Here is a 24158-nt window from a genome sequence, read left to right on the forward strand (position 1 = left end):
ACAATGCATTGCGTATTCCAAACACTTTTGCTTCAAAAACTTTGTACACTATTAAAAACGTAATTTCCTCCACTTCGCTATGGATCCGGATTAAATTTCTAAGCACACACTCCAGAAATTGATATCTATTTTATCTTCGACTGATTCAATTAACAGTTGGACGATAGCATTTTATGCTCCATTCAATATTTTCCCGCTTCATCCCAACAGACTCTCCATTATCAAATCCGCTTGATAAGTGCTTCTCCATCCTTCTTCCCAGAATGCATTATCACTATAATCGCTGGAAGAAATATCATTCTGCTGCCGCAAACAAGAAAACCGTTTGTTTATATATACATAAAAAAATATATAAGAAGAATGAATTAAATAAATCACGATACCGTTCTATTTTTATCGCGAGAGCAACAATCAAACTCGATACTATCACCAAGGCTGGAAGAAAGTTCTTGAAGAACGTGCTTTGTTCGAGCTGAATCCGCTGGATGTTTTCATGCTGTGCCATGCAAAAATAAAAGAAGCAGCTGGAAGCCAATACACTATTTGCAATGGAAATTTACGCAATTATGAGTGAAAGGTCAATACGGTTTGTTTTCAGACTTAATTAATTAATGCGGTGCTCCGGTTAGCGAATTTATAGTCAATGTTTGCCATCCCATCGAAAAGCGTAAACGAGAACATCCAACTCGCTTCCTCTTCTTTTTTTTTGTTTTGCAAAGCATCTCCAAAGTGATTATGCAAATCCTCCCTGGCTTAATTCCAAACAAAGGAAGGCCAATGGGTTTCTTAAAATGTAATTAAGGATTTCGTTAACTTATTATGTGTCAGAACAAAATAGTGAATAAATTGAGGAAATGTAATTTGAATAATTGAATATTACACTTTTTTTTTAAATAATACTTTCTATGTAGTTACTTATTAATTTTTATAATTATCGTGTATAATACGCCTACAAAAGTGAGATGTGCAATAGATTAAGAGAGTTTCATTTTATTAAATTTACATTAGCAAATGTTTTATGTATTTTAATTTTGAAAAGTTAAAGGTGCGTATTATATACGAATTTTGTTTCACGCTAAATGATATTTTTTTAGATTCGTTTTCCAGTTGAAAATCAATCTACAAGAGGATGATTTTTCTTGTTTACAATTATTGTGAACGTTTTTAAAGCATTCGTTCGAAATATATTATTTTGTATACTAATTTCTTTCTCATAAAAATATTTGAAAGAGCTGTATTTGGGGCAGTTTTTATTAAAATTAGAAGTAGAAATACTTAAGTTAAAAAAAGGTTGACTGAAACTGTGAGATTCTGATGTGATATGACGATTGTCAAGATTGGGTGTTACTGTGGAGTTCTGAGAGCTGCAGTAGAAAAGCTTGAAACCTTTGTCATATGCATTGCGAACGTTAATCACGATGAAGAGGTTGAAGTGTTAAACTCATAAAGCGAGCGGTGGTTTGTCGAGAGGCAAAACTGTGTTCACGTTTTATATTTTTCTCTTCACGGAATGGTCGGTCTACCTGAGAAAAAGAAGCGAAACATTCACGGAAACGAGAATAACGAGAAATAGTGAAAGTGATACTACTACTTATTTCCAATTCGGATGAAAACTCCGAGCCATACTATATACATAGTTTTAAATAAACTTATTAGATCCTTTTCTTTTTCTTTTGCACATTTACTAGAACGTTCATTTAGGTAAATATTGAAAATTATTTTGTCATTATAAATAATTTTCAGCATGCAGCATATTGAAAATCCAGTCTGCAAATGAAGTGTGAGCTGAACAAATAACAACCAGCAAATAGAAACGTGTTAAGTATTTGATAAATATTTAAATATGATGGCTAGTTTTACAGTATAAGATTTCCATCTCTGAATAAATACAGAACTGTTAACTTCATTAGTAAATAAGATTATATTCGTTATACAAGCGACGTACCTGTACGACTGAAACTATGGTATTTATTAACATAGGAATTGATTTTGATCGCGGTTCGAGAGCTTGATGACATGGAATTTGCAAATGGTAACAAACGCATGCGGCGATATTAATGATGTGGAATTAGCAATGCATTAAACTGGGTATCATAAACGTTAGATCGGTTGTGTAATAATATTGCATATTCGAACACGGAATCTATAAAGTATAAAGGGAGAAAACCCGTGAGTAACGGCCGGATCAGATTAAGGCATTATTTAATTGAGATTAAAAAGCTTAGCTCAGGCAAAAAGCTAACATTATCTGAGGGCAATTCCCCAAAGCTCGAAAACCTAAAACATATGTTACTATAATTGCTGCATATCGATTTGGCGTAACCTCACGTGATAAGCAGACATTTAGCCTCCCTCATCCACTAAATATAATACACCATTTGATTCAGAACGGACGGTAGTACCATTTTGTAGAAGATACTTAGACGAAACAACATTATATTAATGGATACATTTTTGCGCGCTTTATTCAGTCTAGCGTCTTCGGAAAATCATATTGGGTGATACACGTAAAAGCCATCAGAGTGCGAATTACTACTAACACGCGCTCTTAGGGTTCGAGATGCATTTATATTTAGAGCATTCCTATCATTTCTGAACATTCTCACTAGGATTTGACGGTTTTTTGTAACCGGTTTTAAAAATACATTTTCTTTTTGGATACATTTGTAAAACACGAGTACAGTTTTTTAATTTTACATAAACCAGTTTTTGATAGTCTAATATGTAAAACTGCAATAAAAAACTTATTTTTTTACTTAAAGTCGTAATAATATCAAATCCAAACATTGTTTCGGTATATCAAGAACCAAATTAAGGTAGATTTATTATTTTAACGTTAAAAAAATTAAGTTATAAAACAGTATGTTCAAATTCAGGTAATATTGTAGCTGGAATGAAAACAAGATTAAGTAAATTTTTCAGGATATTATAGTAATAAATATGCTTAATTTATTTTTTTTAACTTCTAGATTATTCAAGTTTTTATAAATAATAAATATACTGATAACTTTTATAGATTTTATTCTGAATTTCCAATAGATCTTAAAATTTTGAAAAGAAATATAAACATTTGTCTGTTTTTTTGTACAATCTTTAATTTTTAGTTATATTTTTAAATTATAAAACTACGTTTTCGTAATTGCATGATCTAAATTCCGTGCAGAAAATAATAATACTAGAGTTTTCGCCAATGGCCGAGGAGTAGAGAGGACATATAATTTAATCCAGTTTTACGAGACCATTGACACGGAAATTGCTTCTTTTTCATTCTACTTTTGATGCTCTCGCATCAGACAACAGAGGCAAGGATAAAATATTCTGGACTCCTTTCTTATATACTTCTACTTTTTTATTTATTAAAATAAACAAACGCGAAAGGAAGCAAAACAAAAGTGCAAATATAATAAGAGGCGAAAACACGAAAAGGTAGAAAGCGCATTATTTAAATGCAAAAGAGAATCGTGCGATAAATTTCAAATTTAAATTACCTTTAATATTGCTTGGTGATATATCAAAGTTTTTCCTTAGGCTAGTCCGTAACAACAAAAATCACCATTCGGTTTATGTTTATAAGGAAATATAAATACACACTGAACTCGAGATTCACCGTTATTATATTACTTCGCAGCTTCGCGGTTTTCACTTTTCATCTAGTTTGGTGTGCATTTAATAATAATAACATTAAATGAAACACCAAAATAATAAAAACATAAACTAAAAAAATTCAAGCGAATAGTGAGCGTGTGAATTTTATGGATTTTCGTATTCGTAGCGCGCACCTAAATTCACATTTTATCCAGTTTTTATAATATATATGTATATTATTCCTCTCGCTTTTTATTTATTTATTTTAGTTTTTCGTTCGTTTTTGATGGATGGAAACACGCATAGGCACAGGCAAACAGCACACTGTATGAGCACATGGAGTACGGACGGTCGGGTCGGTCTCACTTCGCACTTGCACGCACTCTCACGTCTGCAGCACAACTAACAAAAACTCGAGGGGACCTCAGACTGGAGGAGTCGGCTTTGAGCATGGAACGAAGTGCATCGACTTGGGGGCCATTGTGATGCCATAAAATCGAGTAGGGTAAGTTTGTTAGGGAGGTTCTGCATAATTTTCCACCGAATCCAACTCCGAACGCGCATCAATCAGAGCCGACAAACATAAACAAAACCACGACGTCCGCAACCTACTTCTAAGACCTAAGAACAATTGATATCGTATTTCCGGATCATTACCTCCCCAAGAAATTAACACTAGCTACCGATCGTCTGTGGAACAACGAAGGAAATTACAAGATTTCACACCTCATTCTTAACGACCTAGGATCAATTAGTGGGATGCATAGCTACGGAATTATAAACAATAAGTTTATTAAAATACTCGGATTTCACAGATTACTAAAGTTAAACACTCTTAATAACTCGAAACATGCTTCTAGAACGAGTTATTCATTCATAAAACCAAAAGCAATACAAAAGACTAAAATATATCATGATTAATTTCCTTTCAAATGTTTAATTAGAAGCGTTTAATTTTATAAAGTATTATTGTTTAAAGTTTGATGTAATTAGTTATATTTTTATAATTTTACCAACAAATTACATTAGATTTCCCAGGCGGAAAAATGAAGGTCGAATTATATTATGAAAATAGTATTCTCAGTACAAAACTGATATTCAAATATAAAAGAAATAATAAAATATTAAAGGTTAGTGTATTTTCAATAACAAACAATTTTTTTTAAAGAAAAGTTTGTCAGGCAATGTATAAATTTATGTTTTGTTTAATAAATATATTCGATTATAAAATTTATTATCACATTCCTTATAAAACTATTTAAATTTAAGGTGTATTTGTTAACAACTATTGACATTATTTTGTTAAAATTTTCATCGATTTGAAAGAAATGTATTCATAAGTATTAACAATAATATTACTATTACATAAGAGAACAAATAATTGACACATATTACGTAGTGTTCCAAACTACTTAAAAATTGACAATATGATGATAAACCAGATTTTTACGGAAGTGACTTACTAAATAGTTGAAAGAAAGACTAATTTAAATCACTTTTTACTTAACAAAACAAAATATTATCAGTTTTCAGTACAATTTTAAAACGAAAGTTAACATGTCATAATGAATCATTTGTAATTACTATGTATGGTTTAAAAAACAAAACATTAAGGTTACATTACAGATATTTACACATCAATTACAAATAAATTGGATTATAATCATAACAAAAACGTATTACTCGACCTATTTGATGACTAAAGTGGATTTCCAAACTGATATCATCTCGTAAAGTATATAAAATTAAAATAATTGTATCACAAAAATATAAAAAAAAAACTCAGCAAAATATAGAGTCAATTTAATATACGTTTGTTTTTGCCTTTTCTTCTGTCTCGTTTGTACATTTCATTCAATTTATAGAAAAACCTTACAGTTCAATGGTTTAATTTAAAGATTCTTAATGTTATATCATTATAACGAACAAACAATTAATGTCAATAATGCGATTTTTCTCATACTATAATATAGTCATGAAACAGAACATTGAAATGAGTAATGAAAATTGCTTTGAAGGCAACGAGTATGTAATGATAATGTAAAGTTTAGATTTGCCTCTATTTTTATTTAATAAAATTTCAAGTATTCTTTATAATTTAATTTGAAGATTCAATCTTTTACAAATAGTTGATTTTATAGTACTATTAATTTAAAGAGATTCATATCAATAAGCGGAAAGTTTGCTTAATTTTACTGAAATAATGGCTACTAAGATGCAAATCTGAAGTAAAATCAAAGAAATATAAACAGTGTGCTCTCACTTCATAAAATTATCTTCTTTCATCATATCTGCTTGAATTGATTGCAGAAAAATTAAATAAAACTATTATATATTGATTTATAGTATTTCGGTTGTTCTGCTTTAATGCAATAATATAATGAATTATTATTTTAGAAATATATTAAATTAAACAAAAACTGAGGTAAATAAAGCCAACTCAAAACATATACACATTTATTCGTAATAATGGGTTTTCAATTTATTATTTGAAAGCAAAACGGTAATGTTCTTGCATTTTGCTTATTTTGCTATTAAAATATAAATAATTATTATTTAAATATAAATAAATTTATTAAATGTAAACAAAAATGCAGAAATGGTGAATACAAAATATGTTTAAATAAAAACAATGAATCGTACAATCAAAAGTAAATATCATTAATCACAGTAATAATCTTTCAAATATTTAAATCACAATGATTTTGAGTAATAATTGGGGTCGTGTGTCATGGAACAACCGTAATTAAGCAAACTTTAGTTTACTGGGATAATCCGGGCTTTAGTTCATTTCAACGGATTCAATGCCATTTCAATAATACGCGCTCCCACCACTATTCAATATAAACTTCTGCCTACATATATTGAAAACTTAGCTTCATTTATGTCTAGAAATTTCAATAATTCCATAATACAAATTTGTGCAAAACAATATAATTTAAATTTTTTAATAACAAACAAATAAATAATAAAATGTTGAAATTATATAAGTTGACATTGAAGTTTTATTTGTATAATTACATATTTGTGAACGAATATATTCAATTTAGTGTATTTCGTCATGTCCCAAATGTATACAATCTTTATAAGAGACTCATCTTTCTCATCAATTTCCCCCTCGTACATTGAATTAAATTTATAATCATCAAGCAAATTCAATTACATCCAATTATAAGAATTAATATAAACAATGATTCATATTTGATTCCCCGGTTACATGTGTTCCTCGGAATTCAATATAATCTTCTGAAATGCACTTGATCTAATTAATACTATAAATTAATTGATATTTGATAGATTTATAAATGCAATAACAAAAATAAATTATAGAAAATTTGTTTGTGCATTACGAGAACGGTTTCTTCTTTTTCTTTCTTCCTACACGCTTTCACATCCTATGATACATTTAGTTTATGAGGACAGTTTGCTTTAAATATTGATTTTTAATAATATATGCAACCAAACTTACACCGATCGAATTATTGTTTTTGTTCATATACAGTGGAACCTCGCTTAACGAAAAAAATAAAAATGACTCGCAATATGGAACGCATTATCGTATAGTACATTTGTTTATATGGGGAAAATTGTTTCACTATACGAGTAAAAATCCGGAAATTTTGAAACGGATTATGCTCGTTAAGCGAGGATCCCCTGTATATAATATAATTAGTGCATTTACTGATATACAGTGGAACCTCGCTTCACGAGCATTTCGCTTAACAAGCAAAATGATATGTAAGAAAAATGACTCGCTTAACGAGTAAAAATCCGGAAATTATGGAACTGATAAAAGTCGTTAAGCGAGGTACCACTGTACTTTTCATTATATTTGTTACAATTGAAACTAAACTGTATATGAGAATTAACTATTAGAGTATCATTTATAATAATTATAATCATATAATCATTTTTTATGATTATGAGCAGCGTTTCTCAACCTATGATGTTTAGAAAATTCGTGTTACTTTAAATTTTTAGTGCGTCGTGAAATGGTAGGAACGAGGAATGGTCAAAGAGAGGAACTGGTGAAATGCTATGTCGTGTGGCAAAAAGGTTGAGAAACGCTGATTATGAGGATGTTTCAATATATAATAATTATTATTTATAACAAAATCTCTTGCATTTTAAATTATATACTTGTAAACATTATTTGTGTCCTATTCAGGTGGTACATGAGAAGTGTTGGTTAACTATGTGTCATTTTATTTATCCTATATTTGCAAAATTTTCCTGTCACCTATTCATGCACTTTTATGAGGTGTCAAATATTAAATTTTTACCAGGCGTCACGGACATTTGGAATTTTTACAGTTCCTGTTTAATAGGAAAATCTGGGCTTCTATCCTCTTTACTTGTTCAAAAAGGATAAGCTATAAACTCTTGTCCCAAGGATGCTTTTTCTTTCTTAACACTTTTAAAATTTGGTAATACTTTAGAAAATAATATAATCTCGGTGCAGGCCATTTTAACAACGGTTTGCCTGGAAATTCCCGGTACCTCGCCAACCCAAACCGCCTCTGTCCATATTTAGCACATTTTTGATACTATGTTAACGGGTAACTGGATTTTAATAGATGTACTTTAACAGCTTATAATTCTTACAAGTTTAGAAAGTGACCAAAGTATCATTACCATTATTAATAATAACTCTCATGATTATAATTATATGTGTAAAATACAAGAAAGATTTGAATCTTAGTCTATTTTATTACTATTAGATATGTAAAATGTGTAATTATATTTTTTCCAATGATTTATCTATTTGTTTGTAAAGCATTGAGATATTTATAACAATATCATCGATTGAATTTAAAACTATAAACAACTTTTAGCGACAAAATTCTTTCAATTTTTAAATTTTTTAATTACATTAAATAATTCTGTTCCACATTTGTGTGAGATTTTTGGTCATGAAAAAACTTACTTAATCGAATTGCAAATTCAGGTGACCAGAGTCGTCTAAAGAGACCACAGGACCTGCCAACCAGATTTGTGTTCTGTGAATGTACGTGCATGTGCGTGTGTGAATAAACCCACATGAAGGTTGGTCAATAGGCCAATCCTTTAAGGATTCTTTTTATTTTTTTTTTCCAGAGCCACAAATTCAGTTTATTGTCTTATTTTCTATCTCGGAAAAAAAAATTGAATGTGACTATAATAAAACTTGAGAAAATATTTCATTTTTAATCATTTGATCGAAGCCGGACTATACGAGGTGAGTTGTTGCTTTAATTGTATAATAAAATTCAAAAACTTAATCAGATTATTTAAATTAAAAAATATTATAATCGATCATATGATTAAAACATTCAGGGAAGTCATAAAAACACTACTGAAACGAGAATATAGGCTTAAATAACATACTAATATACAGCCTAACACCCCAATGACAGAAACGTTTTAAACGACGAGATTTACCTTCAATTATTGATTAACACCTGTATTTGTACGACACTATTATGTAGCAAAAGGAAATTGCCATTCGGCACGTTCTAACAAATGTCAAGCTTGTGTTAATTTATTGAATGTCTACTAAGAATAGATGCATGAGCTGAGGGATGATTTTGATATTCATATAATAAACAATAATAATAAAATGTATTGCAACAAACATAATATAATATAAACTTAACACAATAACATAACAACAAAAATAAAACTAAATTGAATTGCTGCAAAGGAAATGTTCATATATTATTAATAATTAATTTTGCAATATAAAATAGAAAACAAACTCATTGAAATATTAATTTAAGAATTAAAATTGGATAAATCTATATATTTTTGTAACCGATTAAATATAAATAAAGGTCAGTCTGAAGTCAATAAATTGGATAGTTAATCCGTTAAGATCGAATGCTTATCATCAGGAAAATCGAGTAAATATTGACAGGGTGGAAAACACCCAGTAAATGTATAGGATGGATTGGATATGTGTTATTTATAGACAGAAGCTCCTTTTTTTGTTCTTTCATATAAAGCCGTTGGGGAGAAAAGAAAAATAAAGTTAGCAAAGAGACGGTGATTTATCAATCAAAGCATCATAAAAAGACATGTGATCGAGTCGGGTGCGTGTTTCTGTTTGCCTTCGTTGGCCAATTCCTACTTTGGTCATTATTTTCGCTTGCGTCAATTCGTGCAAATTTCACAAAGAGCTAACCAATTACGTTGGCGAAAAAAAACGCGCAAAGGGCGCTAACAATAATAATCACCGAAACTTGTTTACGCTTACGGTAAATACGAATGTATAAATAAAAGCTTCCAATTATAATAGTGCTCCGCAAATATTTTAGTTTCATTCACTACAGCATGTGTACAACAGAAGTCACGTGTCACAAATACACATTTACAAAAGCAATGCAGTCTCTCCAGTAATTAAATATATATTTGATGCAATTGTAAGCAAAGTCGGTTTATATTAATTAAGAAAGTTAAATGAGTTTGAATTAATTATGCGTACATGCAAACATTAAAAGGATGTACGGACCAGCAAAGGCTAAGAGAATGATGCTTTGTTCGAATTGCTGTCCGTTTAATTATACGCGATTATGTAGTTTTTTTTTCTCATTCCTGTGGGACGGATAAAGTTTTTGGAATGGTATTAACGTATCAACAAGTTGCTTCCAGAAATTTCAAAATGAAGTTCCGCTGTATTTGTAAATAGGATATTCCCGGACCCCGAGAGTCTGTGGTGGAGGCAATTATAATTATACCAAGTTTCCTCTGGTGTCCATCTGCAGACGGAATATTTTAAGTATTTCCAAGATGCTGTGGAAAATATGGTTAGCAGAGGAGGACGGAAATGTGTGAAAACGATTTTAAGGGTATAACGGGAATTTATTGATGGGGCATAATAAAAGTGTACAAGCTCGAACTATGAGAGAAAACACGTCCAGCGGAGGGAATATTTTTGTATTTTTAAACCGAGATTTATGGTGATCTATTTATAAAACCTAAACATTCCAATTAGTAAATTTTAAATGGGGTGGTTATTAATTACCAGAAATTACCATTTATTTTATGCGACTATGAATTATGTGAGGTCACACTAATTTGCTTGAAAGTACAGTTGATCAGATTTTATAAATGGATTTTTTTCCAAAACGTTAGTATAATCGAGGGTTTCCCAAACTATGTGTTCCGCAAAAAGTTAATAGGTGTTCCGTGAAAATTGCAGGATTTACGAAGTGTTTCGTTTCAAGAAAACTTTGGGAAAACCTGCTTTAATCAATAATATCCATATAACTTCTCCTCTGTAATAGCATTTCTGATAATCAAAAAGTACAATACAGCAATACGTGGTATAATCCGTGTAATCGATTCCGCCAATATCCCGGACTAGTCAAAGTTACACTACTCTAAGTATTACTGTAGTTGCTAATTGAGATTGTCATAGTTCAAAAAAAAAACTTTATATCTTATAAAAACAAGTAGGGTTAAATAATATGGAATAATATGGAACATTTAAATTTCTGGAAACTAGGAAAGGGATCAGATCTAATATAGGTATCTTATTTACTAAGTTCTCCTGAAGTCAAATAAGTTATATGTGAAAAAAATATTGTTCTATTGAAAACTATGGTTAAAAAATACACAAAAAAACTTGAAGACAATTTCATACCAGTTTAAATAGAACTAAGTTAATTTAGTTTAATTATACTTATAGTCTTATAGAAGTATACTTCAGCATTTTCAATTTACAAGACAATGATATATATTAGTTAACTCAATAAGATAATTATGATTAACTGTAACAAGAAATCAAATGATGCATATCGTGATTATATTTTTTTTTAAATGAAACTTTAATTACATATGCAATAGTTGGTTCAGCTTCACATGTAGTGATTCTATTAATTATGTACATTCAAAATAATTGACTGAATTTCTACCCACAGAAAAACTATATTCCTGAATTAATTTCCATGATTATCATAATATTTCATTAATTCTATAATGAAAGTGCGAAACGCAATCAGTCATTTTTGTCCAAATAACCGTGTATAATTTACATATGCAAATATTAACAATACATTATTTAAAAAATGCAATTTATTGATGTATTTTCTACACGCATTTAAATGAGATTAATTAATATTTTGTTGATTTACTAGCTGTGATGAAATAAATTAATATGTCTGCATGGTAACAAAACAACGTTGAATATTTTAATTGAATCTCTTGTGCATAATGAATATTACCAAGAATATTAATGGATTTTAGTGAGGGCGTTGATGTATTTCAACGAACGCGAACAGATTGCCATCTCGGATGACAGATGTCAAAGAGTAATTGATGACTTTCATTATCTCATTCTTTTAGTGTAAATAATATGTTTTCTGAAATTGCAACTTAAATAAGCAAATAATAACAATTTTTATTGTAACACTTAGACATAAATAAATTTGAAAAAAAAGTATAAAGTAGAACCTCGCATAACGAGCAAAATTAATTGTAAGAAAAATGACTCGCTTAACGAGTGACGTTTTGCACAACGATTAGAAGAGAAGTCCCGGATTGCGCGCCTGCCGCATCATTTTAAAACTTGTGTATACATATTATGTATACGAGTATTTCAATATAAGAGTAAAAATCCGGAAATTTTGGAACGGATTAAACTCGTTAAGCGAGATTCCACTGTATTAGAAATTGTTATTCTGAAGAAATTGAAGACTGAAGGAGCAAAAGGATAACTGTCATAGCGTGTTAATTAATTACTCATTTATTGTAAAATAATACTTTCTTTTTGATTTAAATTAGATGACTTTTTTTTGAATAAACAAAATTATTCTATACAAGTTGATATATATCGATTTTATTTTACCGAAGGGAAAACGGTTTTTAGGTGTTCGCGAAAGTGGTAATATATATTTCCCGTAAGTTGGCAATGAATGTAAATTGAAATTTGCGAGAGTCCCCCATCAATATATAGAGTATAAAGGCTGTTAACTTGCGGAATTGAAAACTGCATGGGAATTAAAACGCAGTGATCTGATAAATCTGCGCTTAATCCAATTTTGTACACACACACAAAGCGCGTGGCGTTCTCTCTATTTATTTATTTTTTTACTTATTTACATTTTTATTTAACACTGGGGATAGGTTCCACCGCAACGCTATTAAGGGAGATCCCGAAGGGTAATTTATTAGACTCAGTACTGTAAGTCTTAACGGTTTTTGCAGAGTCGATGATGGATGCAGTAGGTTTATTTTGTCGCTTCAATGCTCGTGTACTTCTTTGTTGGATGTAGAAGGAAATTGAAACCAAGTTTAGCGTGAGCATTTCTAGGTTGGGATGTATTTACAGATCGCGACGTTATCACGTGAGGGGGTGGCAACTAGTACGGAACGCAAACACCCTTCGCATCCTAGAATACCGAACGTCGAGCGCACATGGTCTGCGGGTATATATTTAGCAAATACTTGAGACAAGAAAATGTCATAGGGGGATGTTCCGAGTGTACATAATCTAGTCTAGGAATAAACGGCGGAACAAGCTAGATCCCCTCTATATCTATATCGGCAAAACATACAGCTCCGTTCTGTTTTGTTCTTTTTCCTTTCTCTTATTTTTGCTCCTTGTCTTGTACCTTCTGAAATAAACCGAAACACAATGAGACCAGACGTGACGCTATTTTCGAACTTAACGAAGCAGACAATTTTTTCTCCTTTCCCCAGTTTATATGGACGGGGACGACACATTTCGGTTATCTCGGAAGTGAAGCTTGGATGGTGAAGAGGAGTTGCGGGGGTTGAATTTTAAGTGATTTATTATTATATCCTGGCCGAGCCCATCGTGTTCAATGAACCCGAAGCGAGCTCGAAGAGAAATGCGCCCCATGGCCACTTGTTGATGTGCACTGCGGCCCCGCGATTCCGTTACAGTTGATTGCATAGATTCCCGGAAATGTAACCAATGCACCTGGAAACGTATACTATGTTCCTGTACCCCAATCAGACCAATTCTAATGCAACCAGCGAATGCATCGTGCCCATGTTTCCAAGAGTTCTATTCAAATCCGCTCTGACTATACCACTCGTATGTAGAATTACAAAAGAAAGACATCAAATTCTATGCTTCATCATCTGTAATATTCAATCTGCAATATGTACCGTACATTTTCAACCAGATGTCGCAATATTTTTCTCTCTACTGCTATTATCTTCTTCCTGACAAATGCAAATTTTAAGATTACTCAATCATAGAGCCTAATATATATAGCCGTAACAACATTTTTCTTAAAATATATTGTGAAAAATAATTAAATGGTATACAATTGTATCTCAATCACAAAGTACTAATAAAATTAATTACATATTGTTGATAATATAAGGACATTTTCCATTATTATTAATATATTATTTTGGATTATTTAATTATAAACTTAGTTTAGTTGTAAAATAATTGAATCGTATAAACTATAAAATCTTACTTAGATTGACATGAAATTTTAATATATATAAAATTGATTACGTTTGGTTTATTTTATATATCTCGTTATAATAAAAATATTTTTTTTTAGAATATTAATTTGTATGATAATTTTAATTAATTAGTAGATTAATATATAATTAATAAACGTGAAGGTTACTGAAATAAATAAATAATAATATTTAAATAATTTAAACTGGTTGGACAGACTGCGGTTTGTGTGTATTATATAGGTTGCAATAAATTTCATGTTTGAATTATATTATAAAGTTAAAAATATTACTGTTTATATCTTAAAATATTGTAATGTACAATATATGTTTCAATAGTAGTAATTATTTATATAATTCAAATAATATTACTTGCGTAACTGCTGTAAACAGGATACAAGCTATATACAATTAATTTATAGTAAACAATAAATTTCGCTACCATATTAAAACAATATTTGGATAAAATGGATGTAAATATGATACTTGTCATCATTATCCACGGGCTTCTGAGTATGAAAGGGAAAAAAAGTAGGTCAGTTTAGTCTGCATTTTGAGATTAACAGCGGAAATGGTGGAAATTTGATGCCATTCCCTTATTTCTGTTCTGACAAGTCTACGCAGGATTAAGAAGAACTTATTTCAAATGGAAGCTAGGCAGACAGAGAAATGCAGAGATTACGAAAACGATTATTTCCATTAGTGATTGATTGCCTGAAGACGAGTATAAACTGACGACAGATAGATAACATTTGATGAGAGCAATTTTCTATCCCCCTTTACATAAAAAAATCAAATCTATTTTCGTGCAGATTCTAATATAGATGTTACCATTAAAGAGTGTAATGAAATATTTTCGTTAAACAATTGAATACTCTAACTTTAGTAATATTCTATATTATTATTTCTATATAACTGTATTATATTACAGATTATCTAGTTAAGTTATCAAAAATATAAATGACATATCATGTTGTTAAAACCTAGTAGTACATGGACTTTATATAATACTAGCTAGTTCTATATTTCATAGAATATTGAAAACAAAATTAGAGATATAAAAATTGATAATAGATGATTATTTTAATTAAAAGTTGTTTGTATGTGACATAGAGTTTCACATATTACAAATTGATTAATTAAAAGTGACTTTTAAATAATTTTCAATAAATCTTTAGATAAATCTATTTCATTAAATATATCAATACATAGATTAATATCATATATATCAGATGATATCATATCTTTAAATGTTTTGATTTTAGACTGAGTATTACATAAAGGAGATTATTTGGTACTTGGTGAGGTTTAAAAGGATGTTCAGCCTGCAGCATCGTGTATAGATGGCAATTGCGATATCTTAATTTGCGAATTAGTAGATAAGGGACGATAGGATGTGCGGGATCTCTCTTTGACATGTTTTCATGATGCCGTAGGGCAGTTTCAATGTTAAAAAAGGAATAACCTGTGCGAAAGCATAAAGACTGCGATGCATATTTCATGAGGAAAAGTGTGTTTAACACATGGGCCATATAATGGGCAACATGAGGGCCGCATCAATTCCAACATGTAATGAGAGTGGCTATTGCTGGATTTTCATAACCGGAGTTTCGTGTCGCAGTGCAGAAGTATATATGTATACATCTCAGGTCGCCCAAAGCAACCAATTAGCGTCGGGATGTGGGTAAGGACGAGAACGAACACCTTCGTCGTTTTCTTCTTTATATTTTTTTCATCTTCAACGCTCTTCTCGGATACACACGTAATCAGAGAGAAGAAGAGGTGGCACGGCCGTTTCCATCTTTCTTTCTTTCATGCATAGTACATACATTTCGCCTTCTTACTTGATTGCCGTTCGTTCAGAAGACCAAAGAAACTCGTACAGCATGCTTGAAGACCCATATGTAGAAAGGAAGAAAGCGGTCGTAATATTTAAAAAGAACGCTACAAATCCCAGCAACCGCACATCAGACACGTTCGCAGCACATATCAGATAAACAGATTTCAATTTAAAGTTTGCATCTATGTGCATTCGCGTTTCCGTTTCCGCCATTCCAACGCGCCCCACCAATTTATCTTAATAGTACGTGATTTGGAACAGCTCCATTTTTGCCGTTTTCTATTTACTTTACCACATATATATAATCCATGCACCAAAACTATTTTCAATCTAAAACTTTTATTGAATTTTCAATCGGTGTTAATACAAAATTTCTAATGAATAATATAAAAAGCTATTATATAGAAATATAATACGAGTTTATATATCTGATTAATAATATAGTTAAAGTTTATTATTGAACGTTTCATTGACTATATAGTAATTAAAAAATAATAATAATAATTTATGGGTCAAGCATCAATACATAAGAAGAAGAAAAAAGTACAATTTATACATAAATAAATTTTAACGTACAATAAAAAAATATATATTAATAGGCTGGTCAAAGGAACCGAGGTCTTTCCGCCCGGGAACATAAATTTAATTATGAAATAATATCAGTATTATAATAATAATATACAATGAACAACAGAAAAATAAGGGAAAAAAAACTGGAGTTAACAATTGTTTCGACAAACAGGGAACAGGAAATATTATTTTTAATTATATAGGATTTAATAAGGTGGGCTTTAGGGAGAAAGGAATTTATGTTGCGTAGATAATAGAAAATAATATTTTTTAAGTTATTTTTTGTTTTTTGAAATCTAAGATTTTTATTATGGATGTACGTATAAAGTTTCAATATTGCGTTTGAAGAAATTATCAACTTCTTCGTTTACCGTCCTTTTATAATGTAGTTGTTACAGATCGTTGATAATAGTGGACTTTGCTAAATTACTTACATGCTATACATTTACACTTTATTGCTATAAAAATTCAAATAGATATAAAATACTAAAAAATTGTGAAAAAAAGTTTCAATTTAATTAAATAGTTTTTATGCGATCGACTGTTCCAAATTAGAATTGAAAATGAGGTATCCCAGTTATTTCTAATAAAATCAGGCGTTGCACAGGGAAATATGTATATATTTTGTATTTCTGGCTAAACGACCGACAATCTCACATATACGCCACCCCTTAACAATTACCATTCTCTGTGTTGCATATCTACACAAATAAAAGTCTTTTAAATCGAAAGGGAAATATACTGGGATCCCTTCTTTACATAATTTATACATCTGATTTACCAACAATTACAAAAACTACAGTTGCAACTTATAATGATGATACAACAATTTTGTCATCAAATATAGACTCGATACTTGCAACAAAAGAGGATGGTAAGGCCTATTAAGATTGATCCCTTGAAATACCAACCAAATTAAATGGTAATTCCTCTTTTCTGTAAAATTTCTAGAAAATTATATTAAATAGGCATGTTCAAAAGGTTAATGAGTTAAATTAAGTGTCTACATGTGATATAAAAAATAATTATTAAAAGTATTAAAGATAATGATAACTAAGTGTGATATTGGCTACAATAGAAATTTATTATACGTCATGGAGGGATGTGGAGCAAAAAAATCTTAAAATCGATCTCAATTTTTTATATGAGTAAAACATATTTATGTTAAGGAAAAAGCTTTAGAAAATATATAACCTGTCAGAAAGTGAACAGAAAAAAGGAAGCTGCTTTATCGACGCACACGCACACCCTCACATGCGTGTGGTCCGTGTGCATGTTTTTTTTTCCGATATTTCCGATTCTTTGAGGAATGGAATATGAAATCACGATAGGAGATATGCAGGAGATGGTTGGATGTTTGGATGGTCGGTGCGAGTAAATTGCGGTATATATGTTAGAAAAGCTACCTATCAATCAGGCGTGTAAAGGATCAGGGAGTGCAGGGTCAATGCGGGGGTGGATGTTGGTTCCCAACATGGATATTGCCATTATCAGGCCTTATCACATGAGCGATGAGCGAAGAGATGAACTCAATGGGCCACAGATCTATAAATCCCGTTTCCACGACTTCGCACAGGCAATTTGTCTGGGATGCGAGAGGGAAGTGAGCGAGTGTGGAGAATTCGGCCATCCTCTCCCCTTGTTTTCCGCACATACCCTCACCCCTGCACACTCCACACACCCGACAAAACCTTCCATTAATTCCACTGCACGCATCCTCTGACCTCCACCCCCAACTTTTATTTAAGTAAACACCACATTTGAACATTTGAGTTTAATTTAAAACAACAACGTAAAAATAAACAAACAAGTGTAATAAAAAATATTTATATATATTTACTCATATAGAAATATAAAATAAATGAAATAGCGTATATCCAATGTAAAGCCTTTTTTGCGTGCATTTGTTTGGTGATAAATGAAACGTGGAATACCCATGCCCGCACAGGCGGAATTATTTTTAATACACATTTCATGAGATATTAAATTATACATAAAAAAAATATATTAATCCTCGTGTAAAAAAAGGGACGAGGAACGGATGACAAAACAGCAGAACTATATTCAAATTTATGCGCAATGGAGTAATGATCGTGGAAAAAATATGGTAAGCTGCTGTCTACAATTTGCAGTTGGTAAATGTGTAATTAGTGAGCGGCCAAAATGTGAAATTTTTCGGGGCATCGTCATTTACAGCGTAAACTTTATTTATTGTCCATACTTTTTGCGCTGATGGCTTAGTAACTAAAGCGCATATATCAACAGTTTATATGCATGGAACACTTGATGGACGATGCGCGTTAAATACATCATTTTTTCTCTCTCTGTTTCGCTTTGTTTTGTTTTTTTTTGTTGATGGAAAGGGGGTGGCGAGTTGCTAGAGGGTGGACAGTTTAATACATTTCGTATTGATTCGAAAATTGCATGAATTAATCCGAGGAAATCGCATACAAATCTCCCTTACAGCCTCCACCCTATTTTTGTGCGGATTGCTTTTGAAAATACAATATTTATAATTTTACACAACACGATGGTTGCTAGGGATGACGTCCGGGAAATAGGGAGCAAATCCGATTTTCATCAATGCAGATATAATTTCAGCACCAATAAGGGTTTGTAAAATTGAATATTCAACTGTATTATATAATAAATAAATTAATATTAGCAAAACTAGGTTCATGAAGTTTTTATTTCTTTTGCATCTATAATTATTTATGTAATTGTATAAGAAAGCATTCTAAATATATTTTTGGTATGCAAAATTGCTATGTCTACATATGCTTAACTTTGTATGCTGTTATTATCCAACTGTAAGTGCATTTAAATATAATTATAAACGTCTAAAACTGATTAATAGTAACTTATAATAAATTATTTTTTGTTATTATTTTCATGAATTTTCACATTTTATTTTTTTTTAGTAACTTCTCCTTACATACATCAGAACTGGATTTGTATGTTACAGAAAAACTATATAAATTTTGATGATTTTGTCTTTTTTGCTCTGTCGATTTTCCTCTTTACTTTTTAAAAATTCGAAGAATCACATAAGAGTGTATATGATCATTACTCTTGTTAATATACTGAAACTGCATACCTTTACAACAGATGTTAAAAAACTTAAGAAGTCATGAATGAAGATCTCTTAAAAATGTAAGAGCAAGAGGACGAAGATATTGATCTTTAAACTCAAATTAGCTCTTTGTCTCTTAAGGCTTTGACAATTCCGAGGCGCATTAATTTAATTTGTAAGCCAATTATTAATGCTTCAAAAATATTTAAGTATGTTATATTTCAATTTATATACATTTAAAGGAAATGCGACTAGATCTGCAACCTTTTGCTGTACTAATAAAAGTTGATTGGGCTACTTTAGGTAAACAATTCAAAGAATAAGAAGATTTAAATTATTTATAATTAGTATTTATATTATATTTATTAGTACAGGTATTCTTTGACTTACGAACTCCCGGACTTATAAAGAATATTCTAAAAGCTTTTTATTAAATAATTGTGATGTCTATATTGAAAAGTATTTCTAAGTAAGTATTTTGTATATATTAATATATTTTTCAAATTTATGCAGTTAGTAATACGGAATTTAATATGTGGTAAGATAAGTATATTTTGAAATATTTAAAATTCCCCCGACTTACGAACAAATTCAACTTATGAACAACCCTTTGGAACGGAACTAGTTCGTAAGTTGAGGATACCTGTATTTTGGTCCAAAGTAATTATTTTGGAAATATGTAATAATAGTTCTCATCTTACGAGTACAAACTTTACAAAAAATGATTGAAAGCAATTTCATTTGTGTCTTGTATAAATTAAAGATTTTATTTTTTCTTGTAACAAGTATAAAGAACATGAATTGTTGTGCTTATAAACTATTTATTAAATGGGTGGAAATTACTGAAAATAACAATGCAAGGACGGCATATAATAAATAAGGTATATAAATTAATTAAATTAAAAAAACTTTTGTTGGATCGTTATAGTTTATTTTCTTATTTTCTGGTTGAAACAAGTATTAAAGTGATTAAAATTTTAGTTGCGCTAATGTATCCGCCGGATTAAAAGAAAATTCACGAATTGCGTGTAGTTTTTTATTCCTCTCATTTTTCTTTCAATTCTTTCCATTTATCTTTTAAAGTTTTATATGAGGATCTCTGAGTCGTAGTGGATTTATGTACAAAAAAATGCCTTTCACGCTCGGTCCGTATTCATAGCATTATATACATAGTTTATCTAATAATTTAATGTACTTTAATAGTAGTTTAAAAAGCACAGTAATTCTATTTTTGCAACGTTATAAAAGACATTTTTAAACATTAAATTAATGGAATAATATAGGATTGTATAAAACATTTGCACAACATGTTTTATAGATCAATAAGAAACTTTGAAATTGATATTTGTGCCTCAAACGTAGATCTGCTTTCAATATAATATTAATAATTGATTTAAAAAGATCCATAACTCTAGTAAATTATTACATTGAAAACGATATATAATTAATATTTTAAATGTACTTTAATTCTTGGTTTAGAAGACTATAATCATAAACTTTCGGATCATCTTCGCTCGTAACGTTTTCTAATAACTAGTTTGGTTGTTAAATTATTTATTTTATAAGCTTATAAAATACAGTTATATAAAAAATATAGTGCACTTGATAAATTTAACTATGATTTTCAATCAAATTCTGATACCATAGAAAATTAAGATAAATTCTGATACCATTATCGAATGAAATTCTTCATATTCGTATTTTTTATTAATTTATTAAATTAGATTTTTTTCTATTAATCCATATAAAAGCATTTAATTATGGTATGACGGATCGAAATATAGAAGTTATAAAATATGAGACTAATATATGAGTTCTAAAGAGAGTCTGATCGATGAAAGTAATATAAATAAATAAAAATAATGATGAGAACATAAATTGAAGATAGAAAAACACGTAAATATTTAAGAAGGGAATTACTTAATTATTAATAACAACTAGAGTAAAGCGCACAATGCGATGCATTTTTTTTGTCGAATCGAGTTACCTATAAAAAGGGGAACTTATGATCTGTTCTAAGAGACCGATGCATTTTTTATGCGAGAAACATGAAACAGTGCTCTAAGAACACTTTCCGAGATGAAACTCCGCTATTTCTTATTTACACAGACATAAGTATTTGCAGAAACTATAAAATTACACTAAACTATAAAATGATAAACATTTAAAAGGCAAGTCAGTTATTTTGTCGAATGAAAATATCATTTACAATAAAAATATGTATAGATATACAACAAGTTCGCCATCACAATTATAATGTTATGTAATAAGACTTTTCCGAACAGAGTGTAAAAAAACGTGAATAATATAAGAGATCAAAGCATACAATCGAAAAAGTATGTCAATTATTAAATGAAGACACAAACTTTCATATAATCATTCAAAGTAAAAATATATGTATTCATCCATTGTTTGCTAATTGGATAGCACAAAAAAATGCTTTTAAAAGTATCTGTCAGACTAATAACTAAATTAGGTAATTAATTATTTAATGGAAAGTAAAAAAAATAGTCAGGCTATTGTACAGGTTCTGTAATTATACGTATCCCTATAGAAAGTTATAAAAAAAAAGATTCGTGCATAATAGTTTTGTTAAGTAAAGCTGAATCTAATTGGACATTGTTTTTTTAAAGAATGTCTTAATTAACGTTTAAATTATTCAATAGGAACGTCTTATAATTACATGTGTGAGAACGTGTTCCATTTTATATGTGATTATAGTTAAGTATAGGTCTATAAGTTAGATGCAAGTTTATCGTTTTTCCTTTTTAAGGATGATTGACTTTCTATTTAATTACACAGATAAAAATGCATAAAAAACTTGATTTTACAAAGAATTTATATAATACAGCAATATCACATAGTGCTGGTGAGTGGAACTGTTTGAAACCAGACTAAACGAGGAACTAAATATAAAACAGACTTGACTGTATAAAGGGAAAAACTGATAATATATATTTAAATTCTAAAAAATAGTATACCGGACTAATCCGGACTAATCGAAGCCTTATTACGCGAGGTTTTGCTGAAATTCATAGTTCAATATTGTGACTCTGTGTTTATATGAAACTATATTAATAAATATTAGAATTTTGTAACAAAACATATTTTTTGTTAAAAATAATAATTAATAAATTTGTTGCAATTTATGAAAGTTTCTAAATTTATTTCTCACCTTTAATTTTGTTTTTTTTTTGATCTACTGAATATTTAAGTCTGGTTTTGCAAACATTAGTTTTTATCTAAGCTCGTAAAAATAAATCGAGCCTCATCAGATATAAAAGAACTCGAACGCTCCACAATGAAGGTATATCATAATACTAACGTTTTCAGCCGTTGTAGCATTTTCCTCAAAATCTACTGATAACTTTATACTAAATACTATTTAATCAAGTTACAAAGAAAAATAATTCAATGATTTATATAAATTTCTTAAAATTATACTTACTAAAGTGTAGGAATTTCAAGATACTAAAATGAAATCATATTAGCTTAAAATAAAATTCTATGTTGGCAAATTAATAATAAATTTGTATATTTGTTTAGACATGACACTCAGTAAGTAACTCAGTATAAAAAAGGACTGTATTTTGTTTATTTAACTATAATAATAAGTTAAAATTTTCATTTTAATGTATTTTAAGGTTACAAAAAATGTTGATTCTTACCTTTTCAAACGATTTTCCAATTAACAATTGTTTGATCTGTAACAAACGAAAATAATTAGTAAATTAAATATTGTTTATTATTAGTGTAGGTTTGTAAATAACATTAATTTGCATTAAAATATATCGTGTATTAATGATCTTGCATAGATTGTACATTGAAGTAGAGAAGTAAATATGAAACATAATAATGTATTTGCAGCGCGAATTATTTAAACAATAATAAGTGTTGATGTGTAGCCAACACGCACAGCGGAAATTAATTAATTTCATCGGGATTATTTTTAATTTAATTAATTACCTAATTAGCTTTAGAGCTGCATTTGCGGATCAATAAATATACCAGCACGGACGAGCGATTTAAAACATTTATGAATTATTACATTTTAACTAAATCCATTCAGTTCAAATTTGAAATGCTTCAAAACATTGTTTTCGGTTGAATGTTAAATCCTTAATGAGGTTGAACCGGTGATTTGCGCAGAGGAAGAGGTAGATAGAGGGAGAGAAAAACTGGATACACTTTATCCTTTGGGAATATTTTGGTATATATATATGTATATAAAATGTAATATATTCATTGTGGTTTTCGAGGGGTTTGCAAATGGGCGGAAAAAATGTTTAAAAACGTATCCTAAATATGAGGTCGTGTTGATGATATGCCTATGTATGTTAGCGAGCCGAGTCGGCGACATCCATATCTTCGGGGGCCACGATAAGGCCTCAACGTTTTTCAGGTATCGTTGTAGTCGTTTATGACGTCCGGTTTCCACGGCAGCGACTACGCAATCAGCCTTTATCGGAATGCCGATTGCATGCTACCAAGTTTGATCTGTCATCTATTTTACCCAAACTAAAATAACGACACCCCCCTTCAACAATATACTACATCAACTCCTTATGGCACAGACGATCGCAAAAAATATGATCGTAAATATCAGAGCCGGTTTGCGGGATAACATAAATGAGAAGATTCAATAATGTACGCAGTTTCTATATT

At 29.9% G+C, this 24158-nt stretch overlaps 1 protein-coding gene across 2 annotated transcripts in view; it reads right to left on the reverse strand.

Annotated features, from left to right (window-relative positions):
• LOC108566574 (amphoterin-induced protein 2) overlaps window positions 1-23178 on the reverse strand; it is a 56793-nt gene extending 33615 nt beyond the window's left edge. Inside the window, exon 1 of one of the 2 annotated variants that reach the window (XM_017926539.1) lies at window positions 23162-23178. The gene's annotated coding sequence lies outside the window, so the exon portion shown is untranslated. Of the gene's footprint in view, window positions 1-3488; window positions 3998-23161 lie in introns of those variants that run through there. The other variant, XM_017926538.1, reaches the window with a different exon arrangement.
• Window positions 23179-24158: the final 980 nt, after the last annotated feature.

This window comes from Nicrophorus vespilloides, unplaced genomic scaffold, assembly GCF_001412225.1.
Source record: "Nicrophorus vespilloides isolate i.1.1-1 unplaced genomic scaffold, Nicve_v1.0, whole genome shotgun sequence".
Classification (NCBI taxonomy): Eukaryota; Metazoa; Arthropoda; class Insecta; order Coleoptera; family Silphidae; genus Nicrophorus; species Nicrophorus vespilloides.